This window comes from Podarcis muralis, chromosome 1 (assembly GCF_964188315.1).
Source record: "Podarcis muralis chromosome 1, rPodMur119.hap1.1, whole genome shotgun sequence".
Taxonomy (NCBI): domain Eukaryota; kingdom Metazoa; phylum Chordata; class Lepidosauria; order Squamata; family Lacertidae; genus Podarcis; species Podarcis muralis.
This window is the reverse complement of record NC_135655.1, coordinates 12,293,849-12,303,280: the sequence shown is the minus strand read 5'-3', so window position 1 is coordinate 12,303,280 and position 9,432 is coordinate 12,293,849. Positions and strand designations below refer to the sequence as shown.

The window sequence follows — 9,432 nt, the reverse complement described above, 5'->3', positions numbered from 1 at the left end:
CTGTTGGCCCAGGTTGAAACTACACTACATAACACCCCTCCCCACCGAGATAAGGCGTTAGTTACAATCGTAATGGTTTCCTTATATACAGCACTACGCGTAATGGTTCCATTAAGCACAAAAGCATATCGGTTACATTTCCCATACTTAGACCAACAGTGATACCTGTCCAACAACATAGTCCTTTAAATAAGTTGGGCGCTTGGAAACTCTGCCAGACCGCCGGGGACTGGTAGCCAAGTCCGGAGGGCCACACAGTTCTCGCTGAGGCTGTGGTGCGACCCTAGGTGGCGTTGGCACCAACTCCCCTGGATCCGCTGCTGTGGGTGGAGCCTCCGCAAGTGGAGTGGTCTGAGTCTGTTCTGAAACGGCTTGGTTCGGCTCCACGCTGGCAGTTTGCGAGGGAGGTGTAGGTGGGGCCTCGCCATCTGTACGTGTCTCTTCTGGAGCCGCAAGCGCAGTTGGGGGCACCTCGGTAGTGTCCAAGTCCCCAACCCTGCGCCTAAGCTGGTCTATGTGCCGTCGCCACAAGCGTCCGTCTTCGAGTGCCACCTGGTACGAGCGAGGTCCAGTGACTCCCACTACTGTGGCTGGCACCCAAGGGATGTCCCCCACATAGTTCCGGGCAAAGACCTGGTTTCCTGGGACAAATGACCGTGGTGCGTTGGCACAGCCTGGGGGTTCAGCCACGGCAAAGTCTGGGTGTAGCCGGTCGAGCGGTGACCTGAGGCGGCGGCCCATAAGCAGTTCAGCAGGACTCCTCCCTGTGGCCGCATGAGGGGTGATGTGTTGCACGAACAAGTATTCGGCGACCCGCTCATGCCAGTCTCCCCGGTCCAGGCGCGCCAGTGCCTCTTTTGTCGAGCGCACCATTCTTTCCGCTTGCCCGTTGCTGGATGGATGAAAGGGTGCCGTTAGGGCATGGCGGATGCCCAGTCCCAAAAGATACCGCTCAAACGTGCCTGACGTGAACTGCGGTCCGTTGTCAGAGACAAGGACATCAGGACACCCATGCGTTGCAAACAGGCCTCGCAGCACCCGGATGACAGCTTCGGTAGTGGTGGAGGGCATCAGGGCGACCTCCAGCCATTTGGAATAGGCGTCCACCACTACCATAAAAGTCCGGCCGTGAAAAGGGCCAGCCAGATCGATGTGCACCCTCGACCAGGGTGTCTTTGGCGTCTCCCAGGTGTGTCCCTTAGCTGCCGGTGGTGCAGGCCTCGACTCCTGGCACGCTTGACAGGCAGACACCCAGGCAGTGATGGCATCGTCCATATTAGGCCACCAGACGTAACACCGAGCCAACGCCTTCATTTTGACAATTCCCGGGTGGCCAACGTGCAGAGCCTCCAGGACGCGCTGACGGAGTCCCTGGGGAATCACGACGCGGTCTCCCCACAGCAGACAGCCGCGATGTGCTGAGAGTTCATGTTGTCTGGTTGCGAAGGGCTGGAACTCCGATGCAAAGGGCCCTTGTGGCCACCCCCTCCACACCCAGTTGAGCACCCGGCTGATGGTGCGATCCTGGGCAGATGCGGAGGCCACAGTGGCAGCTGATACAGGCGCTTCCGGAAGATCCTCAATCAGAAGGAGCGATGAAGCTGGAGCCGGGTCTTCCACAAATGCTGGAAGAGGGCAACGGCTGAGGGCGTCGGCATGGCCCATCGATTTCCCCGGGCGATGGATGAGCCGGTAGTGGTAGGCAGCCAGGAAAACAGTCCATCGCAGCATGCGTGGTGAGAGGACCGGTGGAGTTGGACGATCACCGGCGAGGAGGCCCAGGAGTGGCTTGTGGTCAGTGATGAGGTCAAAAGTCCTGCCATAGAGGTATTCATGGAACCTCTTCACTCCAGCCACAAGTGCCAATGCCTCCTTGTCGAGCTGGCTGTAATTCCGTTCCGTCGGAGATAGTGTCCTGGAAAAGTAGGCGAGCGGTGCTTCTCTTCCATCTGGAAAACGGTGACTAAGGACAGCACCGATGCCAAAAGGTGAGGCGTCGCAGGCAAGGACCAGCGGCCTGGATTCACTGTACTGTACCAGCACACTGTCCGAAGAAAGGAGAGCCTTGACCGCGTTGAAGGCCGCCGTCTCCCGATGACCCCAGGCCCAAGGCGTCTTAGTGCTAAGGAGTCGGTGAAGAGGCTCAGCCACTGTGGCTTTGTGGGGCAGGAACATGTTATAAAAGTTCAGCAGCCCCAGGAACGCCTGCAACTCCGTTTTGTTCTTTGGAGTGGGGGCCTGCTGGATAGCGCGGATCTTGGCTGTGGTTGGATGAAGACCGGAGGCATCGATAAGATAGCCCAGGAACTCTACCTGTGGAACGGCGATCTGGCACTTCTCCCTTTTTACCTTGAGCCCGGCCTCCTGGAACCTGGTCAGCACGGCACGGAGGCGCTCGAACAGCTGCTGGTGTGAGTCTGCAGACACCAAGACGTCATCAAAATATGGTACCACGCCCGGAAGCCCTTGCAGGAGACGCTCCATAAGGCTTTGGAAGATGCCAGGAGCCACACTCACCCCGAACTGCAACCGGCGGCAACGGAATGCCCCCCGGTGGGTGACGATCGTCTGGGCTTCAGCAGTGGCATCATCGACTGGCAGTTGTTGATAGGCTTGGGCAAGGTCCAGCTTAGCGAAGACCTTACCCTCACCCAGGGAATGCAGCAGGTGTTGGACAACAGGAACCGGATAAGCGTGCTGCTGAAGTGCCTTGTTGATCGTGCACTTGTAGTCAGCGCAGATTCTCACCGACCCATCTGGCTTGACAGGCGTGACGATGGGGGTTTCCCACTTTGCGTGGTCAACCGGCTCCAAAACTCCTTGAGCGATCAGTTTGTCCAGTTGTTCGTCCACCTTAGCCTTGAGAGCAAAGGGAACCCGGCGTGGCTTTAGCTTGATGGGGGCGACTTGTGGATCCAGGCTAAAGGAGATGGGCGTACCTGTATATTGGCCCAAGGTGCCGTCAAAAACCTCGGCAAAGTCTTTGACCAGACCCTCAGTCTCTGCGTTAGAGATGCAGTTGATGCCGGTGACTTCCAGGCCGAGGGCATCAAACCAGTCTAGCCCTAGGAGGCTTGGCCGCTGACCTTCGACCACCACCAACCGGAGCAGGCCCGAAAAATCCTTGAAGGCGATCCGGAACCGGCCAACGCCTACCACGGGAATGTCGTTTCCCTGGTAGTCTCTCAGGTGTACGCGGTGAGAGTCGAGTTGCCTTTTGGACACTCTGGGTACCAGTCTTTTGATGGTGCTCCATGACACGATGGACAGGGCAGACCCGGTGTCGATCTCCATGTCACATGGAGCTCCTTCAATGAGCACCGTGACGTTCAGCTTGCGTCGCGTAGGCAAGTCGGTTTGGCCAATCGTGGTTCCAGACGGGCAGCGGCAGTTGGTGAGAGCGAAACAACTTTCCTTGGCAGACTGGAGTGAAGACTTGGACTTGCGAGTCGATGAAGGGGGGGTGTCAGACGGAGCCGATCGACAGACCTTAGCGATGTGGCCCCTTCTGGAACACCTCCTACAGATGGCGTCTCTGAATCGACACTTGGCACGGGAATGGTTGCCTCCGCAGCCAGCACATTCCGGTTGGCCCTTGGACTTCTGTTGGAACTTCCTGCGCTCCCGCTTTGTCTGGTGCACATCATCGTCTTCACTGGAGGATGCCTCCTCACTGTTGGCCTCTTCATGATGCACCGGAACTGGCTCCCTAGCAAGACGCAGGCTGCTGGACTTGCGGATCTCCTGAGCGGAGCGTTCAGCAGCTTCTGAGGCCACAGCCTCCTCAATGGCTTTCTGTAGCGTGAGGTCTGGCTTGGCTAGGAGACGCCGTTGCAGATGGATGTCCCGGACCCCGCAGACGATTCGATCCATCAGGGCATCGTCTAAGTCTCGGAACTCACAGTGCATTGCAGCCTGTCGCAGGGCGGTGGTGTAGTTGTTGATTGACTCCCCCTCTGCCTGGTTCCTGTGGTAGAACGCATGGCGGGCAGCAATCTTGGACGGCTTTGGTGCGTAGTGGTTGCGGAGCTTCTCTTGGATCGTGTCCCATGGTGATGCCTGGACTGCTTCAGGCGCAACCAACGCTCGGGCCGTCTCAAACACCTCAGGCCCACAGAGGCTGAGGAATAGGCCCCGCTTCCGATCCTGTGATACTGCTGTCAGCTCGTTGGCTTGGAGGAAGCAGTCGAACCGAGCGAGGTAGGAGTCCCATGATTCAGAGGCTGGCGCAAACGGCGGTAGAGGCACAAGTGAAGCCATGATTCCGATGCCGGCGTGAAGGGCGATGGATGGAACACAGTGCTCTAGCCAGAACGGTCAGCTCTGAACTGGTTCTGCCCAGTGATTTCGCTCAGTGATTTCGCTCTGTGATTCAGCTCAGTGATTCAGCTCAGTTCAGAGGCTGGCCGCATCTGGCTGTGCTCTGATGTCCATCCATCCCATCCTCGTCGCCAGTGTTAAGTCGTGGGTTGACATAGCAGCCGGCACAGCGATCTCTTCAAGTAGCTCTTTATTATGGTAAGCTGGAATAGAACTGGCAGTGAACAGCTCAGCCGGCCTGTATTTATAGGCAGCCGGCTGTCACATTGTAACCACAACAGCCCAGAGTTCCCGCCTAAAATAACTGCCGCGGACCTGAGTGAAAACTATCTACAGACCTGAGTGAAAACTATATACAGTATCCCCCTGTTGGCCCAGGTTGAAACTACACTACATAACAGGAGGGGTGGGGGGAAACAGAAGAAGAAAAAGAAAAGAACCCTGCACAACTAACTCAATTGTTTCAACACTGCCCACTCTTGTACATTTGAACTTGGCGCGCGCGCGCTGCCCCTGACCTTCCTTTTGACCGTTTCCTCGCTCTCTGATGCAGGCGTGGCTAACCCTGACTCATGTCCTTCCGCTGACGGAAAGCTGCCTGCTGCCGATGCTTGGGACTCCTCCCCCTTACTGCTCTCCGGTGGGGAAGCTGGTCCCGATTTCCAGCTGCTGCTCTCTGAGTCCCCTCTGGCCCCTCCTTCCTGGGGTGTTCCCTCTGGCAACCCCCTAGCTCTGACCACGGGAGCCCCTTTCTGTGAATCCTCTGATTCGCTGGAGAGACTTAGAGACCTCGGATGGCTATCATCGCTGACCTCTCCCTCGGATTCCTCTCCCTCGGTCTCCAATCCCTCCCTTTCCTGTCCCTCTGCTCCTGAACCCCTGACAGTACCACTCCGGCGGGAAGGTAAACGGCATTTTCGTGCGCTGCTCTGGTTCGCCAGAAGCGGCTTGAGTGAGATGAGAACCGCGACCCCAGAGTCGGTCGCAACTGGACCTAATGGTCAGGGGTCCCTTTACGTTTACCTTTTATGTCTCATACCACATATGAAAAAAACAATTTTTTTATATGGAACAACAGCTGCCAGGGTAGTAATTGCCACTAAATGGAAATCTCAGGACACACCAAAAAAGGAAGAGTGGATTTGTAAATTAAGTCAGTGTATGGAATTGGCAAAATTAACTTCAGTTATAAGATATCAATCAAATCAAAAGTTAAGATTTGTTAAGAGTGGAAGTATTTCGAAGATTATATGTCAAAATATTGTTCTAAAAATGACATGCTAATAGGCTTAGAATAAAAAAATGTAAGCAATAACAAAACCAAAAAAGAAAGAAGGAAAAATCAGAATTTAACAAAAATAATTTATTATAGAATGCAAGGAAAAAAGGTTGAAAGAAATATAAAGAAGTTGAATTGCTGTGGAGGGTGGATGGTGGCTTTTATAATTAAGTGTATAATTAAGTAGCTTATTTAGATATTATATTTTATGTGAGGGAATCATTGGGAATGTTGGTTATTATGTATATATGTTAAGTTTCAATAAAGATCTTTGGGGGGTGGGGGAAAGTATTTTGAGAGAGGGATTCAAGCTGACACCAGAACTTCAGGTTAAATTAAAGGTCTTTCTCACCTGAGCACAACAAATATACTTCATCTTTTTTAAAATAAAAAGGCAGCCTTTTTGCAGTTTGGGAAATGCACTGAAAAGTTTACGATGAGCAAATGTAAACCCTCCACAACCAGATCGGGTGGTGGTGGTGGTGCAGAATAAATGCTCATTGTTGTACAGTGGTACCTCGGGTTACATACGCTACAGGTTACATATCAGGTTACAGACTCCACTAACCCAGAAATGGTACCTCAGGTTAAGAACTTTACTTCAGGATGAGAACAGAAATTGCACACCAGCAGCGTGGCAGAAGCGGGAGGCCCCATTAGCTAAAGTGTTGCTTCAGGTTAAGAACAGTTTCAGGTTAAGAATGGACCTCCGGAACAAATTAAGTACTTAACCCGAGGTACCACTGTATAACCATATTGCAAACAAAACGGAGTGAATGCTCAATACCAGAAATACCAGACAGAACAGGGGCCAGATAGAACTCTTTTGGACCAAAGGTCACATTTTGAATTTTGGGAGCGTTTTGGGGGCTCCAGTCACAAAATGGCTGCCACGGGGCACAGGGCATAACACAGATTTAGAACAACCGTGCTGAAGCTGTCCCCCGTAGCTGTATTTCTATATGAGAAAAGGTTTGACCTGTTGAGTTTCTGCCTCGAAAATAAGATGGAAGCAGGAAGAGGGCATTAAAGAGAAAGCAGAAACAGAAGCTTTTTAGCACCCCAGGGTTTCCTGGGAATTCTTCATTGGTCACAACTCTGACTTTCCTCATTGGCTAAAAACACAGATAGGCAGAAGCAGCCAGTCTTGCTCATCTTACAGAAATTGCTTAGAAGGGTACCTGTACATTTTACTTTATGACTTTGTAGGAAGGCTCGAGACTTACTTTTCTTTTAAATGAAAGTTCAGAGCCAGGAGGCTCTGCACTATGGGGCAATAAAGGCGTTAGTAGACTGTGGTGCCCCCAGGTGGATGTTAGCGACCCCCTGGGACAGAACATAACTACCGGATAAGCTTTGGGGGCTTCTAGACTGCTGCTGTTTTCAGGTGGGATTCAGTCCTGTGCCAGCAAATTCAGGTTGTGCAGTTAAGAGTTGCCTGAGAGACCTTGCACAACCCACCTGCATCCCCCAAAGATTGGACCTTTTGCAAGAAGGAAAGTGGTAAGGAAAGGCACTGCAGTGTGTAGGAACGTCCTCTGATATTCCAGCAAAAAAGACACACAGACACAGGATGAATGCTCAATAAACAGGTTATCTGAGAGCGCAAGTGTCAACTTGGCATCGTGACTCGCTGGGTGTCATTGGCCCTGGCGCCGAAATTCATGGGGAATTTTTGTGGGTGCTCGTGCACCCAGGGCCCCAGAGAGTTGGCACCTATGTCTGGAAGCACAAACAGAATGCCCAGGCCCAGCCTAATTGAAGAAGTGCTCATTTTGCTCCCCAGCTCAAAGACGCCTCTCACTCAGTGGCGTAGCGTGGGTTGTCAGCACCCGGGGCAAGGCAAGTAATTTGCGCCCCCTAACCTGTGGATTTGCGCCCCCTAACCCGTGGATTTGCGCCCCCTAACCTGTGGATTTGCCCTAACCCCAGATGTTGCGCCCGGTGCGGCCGGGCCCCCCCTGCAGCCCCCACGCTACGCCACTGCTCTCACTTTCTGCACTAAAACTGTGCCCACCCTGCTCCTTAAAAGCCAAGGGCGGGGTGGGGTGGGGGTGGCGTGTCGATTGCCGGACCAATCTCTTTGCTCCCTTACCCTGCTGACTGTGCATCTTAACTCTTTCCTTGCCTTCTGATTTGAGCGTTAAGGATTTTGGCAGAAACCGTATCTGAGTTTGAGTTCTTAATCCAGCGAGAATTAGAACACTCTTTCACTGAAGGTACTAAGCAGAGGCTACGCAGTCATTTATCTGGGATGCTGTGGCTCATCGACCCACAACAGGTGGGTCAGGGTCTGATACCAAGTACAGTGGTACCTCGGGTTAAGTACTTAATTCGATCCGGAGGTCCGTACTTAACCTGAAACTGTTCTTAACCTGAAGCACCACTTTAGTGAATTGGGCCTCCCGCTGCCGCCGCGCTGCCAGAGCCTGATTTCTGTTCTTATCCTGAAGCAAAGTTCTTAACCTGAAGCACTATTTCTGGCTTAGTGGAGTATGTAACCTGAAGCGTATGTAACCTGAAGCGTATGTAACCCGAGGTACCACTGTAGTAAGTAGCTTGATCTAAGATGTGTCACAGCAGCAGTGACACTAGGTAAAGGTAAAAGGACCCCTGACTGTTAGGTCCAGTTGTGACCGACTCTGGGGTTGCGGCGCTCATCTCGCTTTACTGGCTGAGGGAGCCGGCATACAGGTCATTTGGCCAGCATGACTAAACCGCTTCTGGCGAACCAGAGCAGCGCACGGAAACGCCGTTTACCTTCCCACTGGAGCGGTACCTATTTATCTACTTGCACTTTGTGCTTTCGAACTGCTAGGTTGGCAGGAGCTGGGACCGAACAACGGGAGCTCACCCCGTCACAGGGATTCGAACCGCCGATCTTCTGATTGGCAAGTCCTAGGCTCTGTGGTTTAACCCACAGCGCCACCCGTGTCCCTTGTAGCAGTGACTCTACCACCACACAAATAGAGGGTAAACCTTTAACCATGGGTCCCCAAGTTCATGTTTGAGTTAAAGGTTGTTCCTGGAGTTGCAAATGTTCAAGAGACTACTGCTGTATTCGTTCAGCCTGCCCTGAAAATCCTGCATGGAACTGCTGCTGGTGGGCTAAATGCCATCTAATTCCTCTTCCCAACTGTAATCAAGTTTTGGAAGGTGTTCCTAAAGCTTGCAAAAACCTCATGGAGCTGGGGTGAATTGGGGCCAAGGAAATTGGTGTGTGCATCATGGAAAATGAAATACCTCCCCTTTTTCAAAGCACTTTGAACTCTCTTATAAACGATAGACTGTCTCCAGGCATTGTTACAGATTCTGGAGACTTTCTAATGGACCCCCCCCCCAAATAAAAATAAAATGCCAGGAAGTGGTCTGCTGAAAGCTGATAAAGTAGTTGGTGGCAATTGCTTACAAATGGTCTGGTCTGCTCCCTTCGCAGGCACAGCATGGCTGTCTAGAACAGGAAAAGGAAACAGACGAGGCGGAGGAGAGGGTGAGAGCCGCAACACAGATTGCAAGGCTCGGCAATGGAGGCAGTCAGGCATTTTTGTTTTGGGAAACCGAGTCCGTTTGGAAGAGGGATCGCTGCTCTGCTTTTGTGCCTGATCAAACAGGTTGCGCTGGCTTTTCTATGATCTCACAAGCCTTACACACCTGTTTGTCCAGAGCTGAAAGGGAGCCAAGTGAAAGATGTACGCAGAAGGGAAGCCTCTGTCCAACCACATGGAGCAATCTGAATAATAATTCTGCGTCTCTAGTCAGCGCTGTAAGGAGATGATGCCAAATTGTGTCTGGCTGCCGAATCTGGAGGGGGCGGCTGCTCAGGGCAGGTGTGG

General features: G+C 52.6%; 1 long non-coding RNA gene across 1 annotated transcript in view; it reads left to right on the top strand.

Annotated features, from left to right (window-relative positions):
* The window catches only part of LOC144326673 (uncharacterized), a 58,479-nt gene that overhangs the window by 21,846 nt on the left and 27,201 nt on the right, over positions 1–9,432 (top strand). The gene's annotated exons all lie outside the window — the stretch shown is intronic.